Source organism: Adiantum capillus-veneris, chromosome 20, assembly GCF_014529385.1.
Source record: "Adiantum capillus-veneris isolate H3 chromosome 20, ASM1452938v2, whole genome shotgun sequence".
Classification (NCBI taxonomy): domain Eukaryota; kingdom Viridiplantae; phylum Streptophyta; class Polypodiopsida; order Polypodiales; family Pteridaceae; genus Adiantum; species Adiantum capillus-veneris.
In genome coordinates, this window is record NC_140950.1 from 92,318,975 (window position 1) to 92,332,915 (window position 13,941).

At 43.5% G+C, this 13,941-nt stretch overlaps 1 pseudogene; it reads left to right on the forward strand.

Annotated features, from left to right (window-relative positions):
• The first annotated feature begins 6,420 nt into the window (after positions 1-6,420).
• Positions 6,421-6,568, forward strand: LOC147432890 (U1 spliceosomal RNA; annotated as a pseudogene).
• Positions 6,569-13,941: the final 7,373 nt, after the last annotated feature.

Below are 13,941 nucleotides of genomic sequence, written 5' to 3' on the forward strand. Positions count from 1 at the left end.
AAACATGCACAGTCCTAACTTTTTATGCAAGTAAAACACACACAAGGCTAAGTGAGGGACAGAATGCGCCCTCACCTCTTTAAATAGGAGAAGGTAGATCATGATCACTCATGGTGAGTAAAGCGCATAATCGTTTATCATCCCAAGCACTGAGTAGGCCAGGTGCTACTCCTCTTGGGGAAGCCACAACATGTAGCCGCCTCTAATGCGGTCCGTCATAGTAGAGCAGAGTAGCCATTGTGCCTTTAGCAAGGCAGGATAGGTGAGGCCCAGCTGTAGAGTAAGAAATTTTTAACCACGTTAATAGCTGTCAGTTAAGGACTTCCAACCATCATAACCCTATACGGGTTCCTTCCCATGGTGGATACCGACTTAGTGTAGCTAGGAAAGGTATAAAGCCATGTTTTAAGTGGAAATACATAGCCAGGATGATAGCAGTAGGGGTAGTTTAGTTTTTTTAAAACCATAAACATAAAGACAAGTACCAATGTGTGTGTGTGTGTTTATAAATTTTCAACACTCGCGCAAGCCGAGGCTCACAATATACTATATATAGATATATATATATATATATATATATATATATATATATATATATATAGAGAGAGAGAGAGAGAGAGAGAGAGAGAGAGAGAGAGAGAGAGAGAGAGAGAGAGAGAGAGAGAGAGAGAGAGAGAGAGAGAGACTGGGGGATTTTAAAAAAAGGTCGCTCCAAAAACACATTTTGGAGCAAAGCGAGCATTTCTTTGAATTGGTTAGTTGAGAAAAATCTGGAAAAACCTCCCTCCAAAGCTCCTTCCATTCCCATCCCCGCTCAATGGGAGTCCCACGCTATAAAGAGTATGTGAGTTAGTGTGCCTAGCTGGTAGATACAATAAGTTATGGAGCCTCTTGGGAGTCAGGACATTGCAGACTTCAACCTTAGGTATATAAGGCAGTGTGTAAGTGCAATTAGGGTTCTTAGCCTCATTTGTTGTGACCTCTTCTAGTGAGAGACCATGAGGTGTGTGGCTATGGAGTCCTTGAGCTTCTCCTTGCTCATGTGACCTAATTAACACTAATCAATGCTTAATTTTCTTTCGTTATGCCTCTTTCATTCTCTTTTATAATTTTCTATGATGCTTGATTAGCTAGATCTTAATTTATTAGTGGTTAATTGCTCTCTAATCTTTTGTCGTTGCCCTCTATTCTTTGTGTGTGTATGTATGTTTGATTGGAGCGTGGATGCTTGATAGATCTATGTGTGTGCGCTTGTGATTAATGTGTTGCTTGATGTGATTAGTGATGTTGTGCATCCTTGCAATCATTAGTGTGTGTGATTGAGGTGAAGAGAAGTGGATGTGGATATTGCCATTATTTGTGGTTTAGGTCCTCCATAGGCCGAGAAGCTGACCTCATAGAGTCACTATTCGTATTGTCAATATTAGCTCACTAATTGTGTGTGAGTGTTTCCATGCCCTAGCCGGGTAGCTCATCACTCAAAATTGACATTCATGTGTTGGTCATTGGAGCTATGCTACGATGGTATCCCCAAGAGAATATGAGAGTGTGCAAGTAAAGAGATTTTGTAAGCAATATCTCCCACTCGCTTGGGTATCTTAATGAGTCCATAATATCTCGGAGATAATTTAAACGTAGGCCTGGTTTTGAATGTTTTGGCACGCGTAAAAATACCTCTTCCCTTTTCATGAAGATTACTTGCCGACATTCCTCATCATTGTACTTTTTGTATTTATTCTATGCTTGTCAAACATTTTGGACGAGAAAGTTTCAGCATACCCATATGATCTTGGAGAAAATCCTTAACCTAGTGAATCCAATTCCACCATTGTTGGAGTGCACGATTCTCCAGGGTTGACCAAGAAAGCATCGGGCTTCTAGTTGTAGACATATAATCAATGGAGACCCAAATCAAGAGAAATGAGTGCAGTTAGGGGTCATTATCAAGTTAAAAAGAGCGTATATTGAAGATTATGGATTAATTATGAGAGATAAGTAAGGATTAGAACAAAATTTACGATTAATAACAATAGAAAACAAGAAAACAACATAGATTTTGATGCCCACAAACAACAAAAGTTTTCAATTTTATGATCTTTGATAACCTTGTTGCACCCCGATCGCATACACCAATGTTGGTATGCACCTTGATTTGAAACCCCTAGATTACCAATCATTGGAAGCAATCTGCAATTGTTAGGAACAACTGCCACCCTGTACAACTCTCTTGCCTTGCCGAGGTTGAGAGAGAGCTTTTTCTTGACGAGATCCTAAGAGAGCATGAGAGAGAGTTTTCCAGAGATGAGAGCGAGAGAAAGATCGTGAAAGAGAGAGCTTCCCTTCATGCACTTACTCACCCCCCCAAAACTTCTTGTTCTCCCTTTCTCCGCTCACATTATTCTTCACAATCAAGAGTCGATCAAGCCTCTTCTGATCTTCTCAAGCCATTGTAATTTCTGAGTACGAGAGAGAGAGAGAGAGAGAGAGAGAGAGAGAGAGAGAGAGAGAGAGAGAGAGAGAGAGAGAGAGAGAGAATGGAAAACCCTTCCACCTTTCTCTTCCCTTAAGCTCCCTCCTCAAGCTTCACTTCTAAGATTGGAGATTGTGTGTGTGCAGCATGAGAGGGGCATTGAGGAGAAGATTGCTTTTGGGGAATCATGTATTCTATCTATGTGTTGATGTGTGTGTTTGTGAAGGTCTGGTTTGTTAATTCTTACTAGTGTAATGCGTCCTAGTCCACCATAATTACTAGGTGGTGCCCCTTTGTATTGGTCTTTGTTGCCTAGCGAGAGGAGCTATCGGCCGTTCCTAGCTACACACCACTAGCTACTCCTCCGGGAGTCACCCGAGTCGACACTCCTCGCTTCGGGCCCCAGACTCCAGTGGAGACACTCGACGTCCGTACCCCCATCGAGACGCCGCTAGAGACCCCTGTCAAGACATCCAAGTCATGCGTCATAGGCGAGAGGGCTTGCTATACTCGGTCGACATCATCGACGACATCATCTTGGATGACGAAGGCAAGAAGGTGATCTCGTGCATGCATGGTCTTTGCTCTCAGGTGTTTAGACACTACATACTAAACACCTTGAGTGAAGTGCCAAGTGAATTAAAAGACAGAGTCATCAGCATGCTGCATGACGAGTTTCCCATGTCAAGTAGGGATGAGCGCTTCAATGAAGACCCGATGAAAGTCGAATGCGCGAATACTACAAGCACAAGCGTTCTGAAGTACAAAAAGCAATAAAGCATGGGTGGAACAGACCAGATTGGCTAGCCAAAGAAGATTGGAAGAATGCGAAGCGAGCAACGCGCGAGAATCCTGACAAGTGGAAGCAACAAAAGGAGGCAGCCAAAGCGCGAGTAGAGGTAGGGAGCTCGCACTACTTGGGGAGCGGCGGGTGGACATCATTTAAGGCCGATTTGGTAAGTGTTTTTGCATTGCTCTTTAGGTTTGATAGCTACGTCTATTTGTACTTTTAAATTCTAACATAATGGATTGCTCTTTAGGTTTGATAGTTGCGTATTTAGGTTTGATAGTTACGTCTATTTGTACTTTTAAATTCTAACATAATGGATTCTTTGTATGTTTTGAATAGTGGTCGATGATAGGACATGACCCCACACCGTATGAGCGCGAGTACACAGGCAGAAAGTTCTTAAACGCCCTGATGGACATTCTGAGTTCTTGCGGGCATGGTTAGTATTTCACTTTACTCTTTTACATTTGTTGCATTTCAATGATAAGCTAAGAAAATAAATTGTTTTGTAATTATATGTTTATACTTACAGAAAGTATGTCTTATTGTTTTTTTTTTTGCAAAATCCGACAGATACGCCACTTGGACGCGATGAGACGTTTGATTAGACGACGTCAGTCTAGCCGTAGCCATAGCCATTAGTTTCCTTTTGTCATAGATTGTATATTGAGATGACGTGTATACATCTTTTTGTAACTATTAGAAAACCATGTATTTTCTCAATAATGACAATTGTGTTGTAACTATTACATTTGCAAAGCTTTAACAATCAAGTGATTTTGTCTATGATGTGTATAATTGTCATTGATTTACTATCGTCAATTTACTTTCGCCCACTTACTTTTGTCAGCTTTGTATCTTTATTCTTCAAACAATACTATGCATGATGGAGTTAATGGTTATATTATCTTATGGGTGACTACTTTGGATCTATACCTTGCACTTTCTTTCAAAGGTGAATCCGAGATTATCTTGGATTCATTTAGGTTTACTCTATTATTGAAACATTCAATATGGTTGATGGGTGGCAGGGCATTCAATACCCTACCACCCAAATTTTTTTACTCTCGGGCGTCGCTATAATCATCGCTATATAAAGCTCTGCAACGTCGCTATGAGTGTCGCTATAGGAAGCCTGCAAACTGTTGCTATAGCAACGTTGATAGCGACACAGATAGCGACGTATATAACGACATATATAGCGACGTTACTATAGCGACGCTATTAGCAACGGTCTTAGCGACACCAGGGAGTATAAAAACCCAATGTATTTCCATCGCTAAAAGCGTCACAAGTGCACATAACCTCTTGTAGTGTGTGTCAAGACATCTCTGAGGCAGTACCAACTAAGTGGCTCACACCTCTCGAGTCAGCAACGCCCAGATGGATGGGGGCCTTCACGCAATTGGAGGTTCTCATCTCAGTTCGGGCTTGCTCAGAGACTATACCCTCCCTGTTTTTCGAGCTACAGGGTGGGGGACGCTTACACCGAGTTGCAGTAGAGGCCCCATAGGTGGCACGAGTACAGTGGGATCTTGGAGAGTGGTTTTGGAGGGACCTTTCTCCTCAGCAGACCATCCAGGTGTCCCTTTCTTTCAGTATACTGTTCGACTGGGACGACACATACTAATAGCGCAGAGAGAGGCTCGTCTTGCTGGAACACCTCATTGTTGGTAGGAGGAGGGTTTCACAGCTGAGTTCTTGGCAGCCTTTTGGGAGAGGTTGTGGGACTCCAGACAATCGAGGCGAGTCACTTTGTTCCAGTGGTTGGTTGCACATTGAGCTACATTAGTTGGGAGTTGGCTTGTACATAGTGGTCTCTCGACAACATGTACAGCTTGTGACCATCTTGTCGAGAGTCAGTGTCACTCTCTTTGGGACTGTCCTTTGGCACAACAGGTTTGGCTTCGTGTTCTTTGGCTGATGCTAGCTCTTTCCACTGCTCGATAGTACACTTGGGGGACTGCTGCTTGGTCCACTCTCACGGGCCCGGCACTTAAGTTCAGCTATCCTCCACCAGCAGGATGATAATGATGCAGGGGGGTCGACCTACACTCCAGCTTGCTACAGAGCTTACGCCACAGGAGTGGTGCAGTGAGAGAGAGGAGTGTTGGGAGCTCATTTGTGACCTGACACTTTGGTTCATCTGGCAGGCTCGCTGCTTCCGCATCTTTGAGGCTCGCCTTGTACCTCCAGAAAAGATTGTTCGGGATCTTTTGCTAGAGCTGATCCATACTCTCAGAGGACAGTTCGAGAGACTCCAGGGACTTACCCATTGAGATTTCAAAAGCTATGTTTTGAGCTAGATGGTTGCAAGTTGGCTCAATGGGTAAGTCCTGCAAAGTCATTGTGTGTGTGCGGCACGAGAGGGGCATTGAGGAGAAGATTGCTTTTGGGGAAACATGTATGCTATCTATGCATTAATGTGTGTGTTTGTGAAGGCCTGGTTTGTTAATTCTTACTCGTGTAATGCGTCCTAGTCCACCATAACTACTAGGTGGTACCCCTTTGTATTGGTCTTTGTTGCCTGGTGAGAGGAGCTTGAGGGTGGTGAATGTCTCTTGTATGTCGCAAATAGGGCCAAACTCTCATCTGGGAGGCTGGAGGGATTTTGTGGGCTTGGCCATCTTGTGTTAGAATGATCTCTTGCCCCTCGCGTAGGTCTAGAGGCAACAGGCTTGAGGGATACCCATGGCCATCTTCCACCTCTTGCACATTATGTAGGTCTAGTTTTGGATGAGTAATAGAAGGCATAGATGCCTTGTAAAAGTGGTGCTTCCTTTCTTTGGTTGTGATATTACAGGCACAGGCACAATGGCCGAATCGTTGCTCGAAAGGTTTAGGATGGGCAGCCATGGGAACAACCTACCCAATGGGGAAGAGAGTGACACCCAGGAGAAGCGGAGCACGTGAGCCTCGAACCCTCAACCTTGAGAGGTTATAGCAATGCACAGTTGGATATGTAGGTATAAAGTTTCTCCCTACCGTGGCGCTCAAGTGGGAAAAGAAAAAAAGTTTAGGATGTTAGGCCAAAAACCCTTATGATGCAGGCACTAATGCCTACCATGATGGTGGAGGGAAGAAGAACGGGGGATTTAACCCATAAGAGCTGCCAGCACACGGCGCAGGTATAAGAGGTGGTGTGGGTGCCAAGGTCAGCATACTCACCTGGGCGGGGTCAATCGGTGATCAGGAAGGCCAATGGCCTAGGGTCGGCCCCTCCATTGCACTGAGGACGGGCCACACCCTAGCATCTCCCCTCTGCGGGAGAGTGCACCATTCGTATTGTCATTATTAGCTCACTAATTGTGTGTGAGTGTTTCCATGCCCTAGCCGGGTAACTCATCACTCAGAATTGACATTTACGTGTTGGTCATTGGAGCTATGCTACGATGGTACCCCCAAGAGAATATGAGAGTGTGCAAGTAAAGAGAGTTTGTAAGCCATATCTCCCACTCGCTTGGGTATCTTAATAAGTCCATAATATCTCGGAGATAATTTAAATGTAGGCCTAGTTTTGAAAGTTTTTGAATGTTTTGGCACGTGTAAAAATACCTCTTCGCCTTCCATGAAGATTACTTACCGACATTCCTCATCATTGTACTTTTTGTATTTATTCTATGCTTGTCAAACATTTTGACGAGAAAGTTTTAGCATACTCATATGATCTTGGAGAAAATCCTTGACCTAGTGAATCTAATTCCACCATTGTCGGAGTGTAGAATTCTCTAGGGTTGATCAAGAAAGCATCGAGCTTCTAGCTGTAGACATATAATCAATGGAGACCCAAATCAAGAGGAATGAGTGGTGATTATCAAGTTAAAAAGAGTGTATATTGAAGATTATGCATTAATTATGAGAGATAAGTAAGGATTAGAACAAAATTTACGGTTAATAACAATAGAAAACAAGAAAACAACATAGATGTTGATGCCCACAAACAACAAAAGTCTTCTACTTTATGATCCTTGATAACCTTGTTGCAACCCGATTGATACACCAATGTTGGTATGCACCTTGATCTGAAACCCCTAAACTACCAATCATTGGAAGCAATCTACAATTGTTAGGCACAACTGCCACCTTGTACAACTCTCTTGCCTTGCTGAGGTTGAGAGAGAGCTTTTTCTTGATGAGATTCTAAGAGAGCATGAGAGAGAGTTTTCCTGAGATGAGAGTGAGAGAAAGATCGTGAAAGAGAGAGCTTCCCTTCATGCACTTACTCACCCCCAAACTTCTTGTTCTCCCTTTTTCCGCTCACATCGTTCTTCACAATCAAGAGTCGGTCAACCTCTTCTATATCTTCTCAAGCGATTGTTATTTCTAGGTATGAGAGAGAGAGAGAGAGAAAACAAACAATGGAAAACCCTCCCACCCTTCTCTTCCCTCCTCAAGCTTCACTTCTCCTTTTTTATCAAGCTAAAACTAAGCATCATAAAAAAAGACAGTATTCTCCTTCTTTTCATCCTCTTCCTCCCAAGAAAATCTTAAGCTTCACCAGGAAAGAAAAAATGAAATAAAACATATCCTCCTCTTTCTTCCTTCCCACCCTCTGGTTTTCTCCTCGTCGTTGCCCTTCCTTTTTTCACTTTTGTTCTCTACCACTCTTTTTTCTTTGCATGTCATTTATCCACCCAACTTGATATTTCAACCCTTTCTCCTTGGGATAGTCATGGCTTCGTGACTAGCCTTTTTTGGGGAGGGGACACCTTTTGATCCAAAATGTAAAATAACATTTTCCCATCGAGTGTGGGAAAATTCTCCACTCCGAGCACTTCTCAATTGCACCACCATCTGCTACGGACATATATGTGCTATCTAGTCGCCGTCCAAAGCAAAGCTCACAACCGTCGTGTGTGTGAGGAGATGATCTACCATAGCTCCAAGGTGAGGGAGATGTCGTGGAGAGCTTCATCTCAAGTGATGATTTAGAGAACCTCATGTTCTTATGCATATAGCCCAACTGATTTGCACCCACTCTTCCATGTGGGTTTATTCTATCACCACATGGCAGTTGTCATAGCTTCCAGCCCTTGATCACCTCCAAAAGCACAAAATCTCCATCATAAAAAAGGGATTAAAAAATGGCTCTATAATGCTCTCCCGTGATCCGAACGGCACCTTGTAAAGCCCTTCAGATTCCTCAAAACATCGGATCTAACCCACCATTCAAAAAAAACTTCCATCATTTTGATAATCTCTCATATATCCAAAATATTCGAGCTTCCATTAAAACCTTCATAAAAGTAACTCATTGAAACCCCAATCGGACATTGTAAATCACACCATATATCTTGTCTCAAAAGCTACCAAGAAAACCCTGGGTGAGCTAAGCTTGCTCATCTAGTACATATCCCAAAGCTAGTCCAAAAAATAGTAGAGATGATCCCCGAGAAATCTTTTTCAACCCATATCTTCATCGTTCGACGAGCCATAAAGTCACGAATGGAGAGTGTGTCAAGCACTACACTTTTGGCCTATCATATTTTAGCCTACAGACAACATCTACACATTCTAGCCTATAGACAACAACCTCATTTGATGGATCCAAAACCCACAATTAACATTGATTCTGACATAAATCATAAGATCATCAAAACTCCAAAATGCATACATATTCCCGTCTTTCATACAATGCCCGCAAAGTGGCACAACACCGTAGCCAGTGATCAAGGTTGAAACCATACGTAAGCATGGAAGGACTAAAACCCGTCACCACATGCTTTGCACTAGTATAAGAAAACTCAAGAGTAGGGAGATAATCTTCCCAGTCAGATTGCTTTTTGTTGATGTATCTCTTAGCACATCCTTTACCACATGATTAACACATTCAGTATGACCATTTGTTTCTATATTATTTGTAATACTGATATTGAGTTGTGTACCCAATTGTCGGAACTCCCTTCATCAAACACTGCCACATATTCATCGCAGTCAACAATGGCAGGGCCTCCGTTGACCATCGATCATCGATGCCCATCGAAATCTGCCATGGGCTCTGCACGTCATTACCACAAGCAATGCCACAGCGCGCCAACCTCCATAGCCACTCATGGGAGAGCTCCCAAAGCTCTCTCTCTCTCTCTCTCTCTCTCTCTCTCTCTCTCTCTCTCTCTCTCTCTCTCTCTCTCTCTCTCTCTCTCTCTCCCCTTGTTGCTTCAAATGATCTCCATGCTCTGCTATATATAGCAAGCCCTCCAGACCTTCTCCTCACCACGATTACTTCTAATTCTAGGATGTTCCATTGCTAGTTGGCTTACCTGCATGAGAGAGAGAGAGAGAGAGAGAGAGAGAGAGAGAGAGAGAGAGAGAGAGAGAGAGAGAGAGAGAGAGAGAGAGAGAGAGAGAGAGAGAGACGTGGAGCAAGATAAATACACAATCTTAGTGTTTTGGTTATTTCAACATTCTTTTCTTCGCACGCAATAAGCCTGGTGTTATGGCTACTGTAGTAGAGAGAGATGGTTAAAAGAGTAGCTGGAGATGGAAACAGCCTTGAAAGTGGTCTAGGCTAATCGAACGTATGCTCGTGTCTTTGTAAGCGGTACTCTGCAAGAGACTATGAGAGAGCTAGATAGAGATGGCGCATGCTCGAAAGAACATATCATGTGCTATATATGGAAAGAAGGTGCACTTTTTTTGGCCTATTTTGCTCCACGTCTCGTGTATGTCGCAACTTTTGGGGCCAAATTCTCATCTAGGAGGCTCGAGGGATTTTGTGGGCTTGGCCATCTGCCCCCTCAAATGTAGCCTTTGGGAAGTGACATTGCTTCTCGTTGTAGACATATAATGAATGGAGACCCAAATAAAGAGGAATGAGTGCAGTAAGGGGTGATTTTCAAGTTAAAATGAGTGTATATTGAAGATTATGGATCAATAATGAGAGATAAGTAAGGATTAGAACAAAATTTACGGCTAATAGCAATAGAAAACAAGAAAATGACACAGATTTTGATGCCCACAAACCACAAACGTTTTCAACTTTATGATCTTTGATAACCTTGTTGCACCCCGATCGCATACACCAATGTTGGTATGCACCTTGATCTGAAACCCCTAAATTACTAATCATTGGAAGCAATCTGCAATTGTTAGGCACAACTGCCACCCTGTACAACTCTCTTGCCTTGCCGAGGTTGAGAGAGAGCTTTTTCTTGACTAAGAGAGCATGAGAGAGAGTTTTCCTGAGATGAGAGCGAGAGAAAGATCGTGAAAGAGAGAGCTTCCCTTCATGCACTTACTCACCCCCAAACTTCTTGTTCTCCCTTTCTCCACTCACATAGTTCTTCACAATCAAGAGTCGATCAAGCCTCTTTTGTATCTTCTCAAGCCATTCTTATTTCTGAGTACGAGAGAGAGAGAGAGAGAGAGAGAGAGAGAGAGAGAGAGAGAGAGAGAGAGAGAGAGAGAGAGAGAGAGCGAGAGAGAGAGAGAGAGAGAGAGAGAGAGAGAGAGAGAGAGAGAGAGAGAGAGAGAGAGAGAGAGAGAGAGAGAGAGAGAGAGAGAGAGAGAGAACAATGGAAAACCCTCCCACCCTTCTCTTCTCTTAAGCTCCATCCTCAAGCTTCACTTCTAAGATGGGAGATTGTGTGTGTGCGGCATGAGATTATGTTATGCTTGTGATTTACGCGGAGCTACTCAGAACTGAAAACTAGTTGCGGGAACATAGCTTGCCCAAAAGTGTTCGACCATTTAACGATTACCACATACTATCAAGCATAGCCAACCCACACAGTGGGCCTTACCAGGCTAAGCGACGGGGATCAGATACGACACATCAACTAGTGCCTCGAACTGTCAAGCAAAGCCAACCAACATAGTGGGCAATAAGCCCGATTGTTTATATTATCCTAAGACAAGTATGAAAAAAACAAGAGAAAACCATAATATCAAGCCCAGTAAACAATAGCCAACCTGTGTCAGTTGAGTTGCAAGCTCCGTGATTGGTACAACAGAGAGTGAACAAACATGCACAGTCCTAACTTTTATGCAAGTAAAACACACACAAGACTAAGTGAGGGGCAGAATGCACCCTCACCTCTTTAAATAGGAGAAGGTAGATCACGATCACTCATGGTGATTACAACGCAGAATCGTCATCATCCCAAGCACTGAGTAGGCCAAGTGCTACTCCTCTTGGGGAAGCCACAACATGTAGCCGCCTCTAATGCTGTCCGTCATAGTAGAGCAAAGAAGCTACTGCGCCTTTAGCAAGGCAGGGTAGGTGAGGCCCAATTATAGAGTAAGAAATTTTTAACCACGACTTCCAACCATCATAACCCTATAGGGGTTCCTTCCCACGGTGGACACCGACTTAGTGTAGCTAGGAAAGATATAAATCCATATTTTAAGTGAAAATACATAGCCAGGATGACAGCAGTAGGGGGTAGTTGAGTTTTTTTAAACCATAAACATAAAGACAAGTACCAATGTGTGTGTGTGTGTGTGTGTGTGTTTATAACTGTTTATAACTATTGAAAACTCGCGCAAGCCCAGGCTCAGAATAGAGAGAGAGAGAGAGAGAGAGAGAGAGAGAGAGAGAGAGAGAGAGAGAGAGAGAGAGAGAGAGAGAGAGAGAGAGAGAGAGAGAGAGAGACTGGGGGAATTTAAAAAAAGGTCACTCCAAAAACACATTTTGGAGCGAAGCGAGCATTTCTTTGAATTGCTTAGTTGAGAAAAATCTGGAAAAAGCTTCCTCCATTCCCATCCCTGCTCAATGGGAGTCCCAAGCTATAAAGAGTATGTGAGTTAGTGTGCCTAGGTTGTAGATATAATAAGTTGTGGAGCCTATAGGCCTTGGGAGTCAGGACATTGCAGACTTCAACCTTAGGTATATAAGGCAGTGTGTAAGTGGAATTAGGGTTCTTCCCTTTTCATGAAGATTACTTGCTGACATTCCTCATCATTGTACTTTTTGTATTTATTCTAAGCTTGTCGAACATTTTATTCTATGCTTGTCGACATTCCTCATCATTGTACTTTTTGTATTTATTCTATGCTTGTCGAACATTTTGACGAGAAAGTTTCAGCATACCCATATGATCTTGGAGAAAATCCTTGACCTAGTGAATCCAATTCCACCGTTATCGGAGTGCACGATTCTCCAGGGTTGACCAAGAAAGCATCGGGCTTCTAGCTGTAGACATATAGTCAATGGAGACCCAAATCAAGAGGAATGAGTGCAGTTAGGGGTGATTATCAAGTTAAAAAGAGCGTATTTTTGAAGATTATGGATTAATTATGAGAGATAAGTAAGGATTAGAACAAAATTTACGGTTAATAACAATAGAAAACAAGAAAACTTGATGCCCACAAACAACAAAAGTTTTCAACTTTATGATATTTGATAACCTTGTTGCACCCCGATCGCATACACCAATGTTGGTATGCACCTTGATCTGAAACCCCTAAATTACCAATCATTGGAAGCAATCTGCAATTGTTAGGCACAATTGCCACCCTGTACAACTCTCTTGCCTTGCCGAGGTTGAGAGAGAGCTTTTTCTTGATGAGATCCTAAGAGAGCATGAGAGAGATTTTTCCTGAGATGAGAGCGAGGGAAAGATTGTGAAAGAGAGAGCTTCCCTTCATGCACTTACTCACCCCCAAACTTCTTGTTCTCCCTTTCTCTGCTCACATCGTTCTTCACAATCTAGCGTCGATCAAGCCTCTTCTGTATCTTCTCAAGCCATTGTTATTTTTGAGAGAGAGAGAGAGAGAGAGAGAGAGAGAGAGAGAGAGAGAGAGAGAGAGAGAGAGAGAAACAATGGAAAACCCTCCCTACCCTTCCCTTCCCTTAAACTCCCTCCTCAAGCTTCACTTCTAAGATTGGAGATTGTGTGTGCGCGGCATGAGAGGGGCATTGAGGAGAAGATTGCTTTTGGGGAAACATGTATGCGATCTATGCGTTGATGTGTGTGTTTGTGAAGGCGTGGTTTGTTAATTCTTACTCGTGTAATGCGTCCTAGTCCACCATAATTACTAGGTGGTGCCCCTTTGTATTGGTCTTTGTTGCCTGGTGAGAGGAGCTTGAGGGTGGTGAATGTCTCTTGTATGTCGCAAATAGGGCCAAACTCTCATCTGGGAGGCTGGAGGGATTTTGTGGGCTTGGCCATCTCGTGTTAGAATGATCTCTTGCCCCTCGCGTAGGTCTAGAGGCAGGCTTGAGGGATAGCCATGGCCATCTTCCACCTCTTGCGCAGTGTGTAGGTCTAGTTTTGGATGAGAGTAATGGAAGGCGTAGATGCCTTGTAAAAGTGGTGCTTCCTTTCTTTGGTTGTGATATTACAGGCACAGGCACAGGCACAGGCACAAGCACAAGCACAGGCACAAGCACAATGGCCAAATCGTTGCTCGAAAGGCTTAGGAGGGGCAGCCATGGGAACAACCTACCCAATGGGGAAGAGAGTGACACCCAGGAGAAGCGGAGCACGTGAGCCTCGAACCCTCAACCTTGAGAGGTTACAGCAATGCGCAGTTGGATATGTAGGTATAAAGTTTCTCCCTACCGTGGCGCTCAAGTGGGAAAAGAAAAAAAGTTTAGGATGTTAGGCCAAAAACCCTTATGATGCAGGCGCTAATGCCTACCATGATGGTGGAGGGAAGAAGAACGGGGGATTTAACCCATAAGAGCTGCCAGCGCGCGGCGCAGGTATAAGAGGCGGCGTGGGTGCCGGAGCATAGC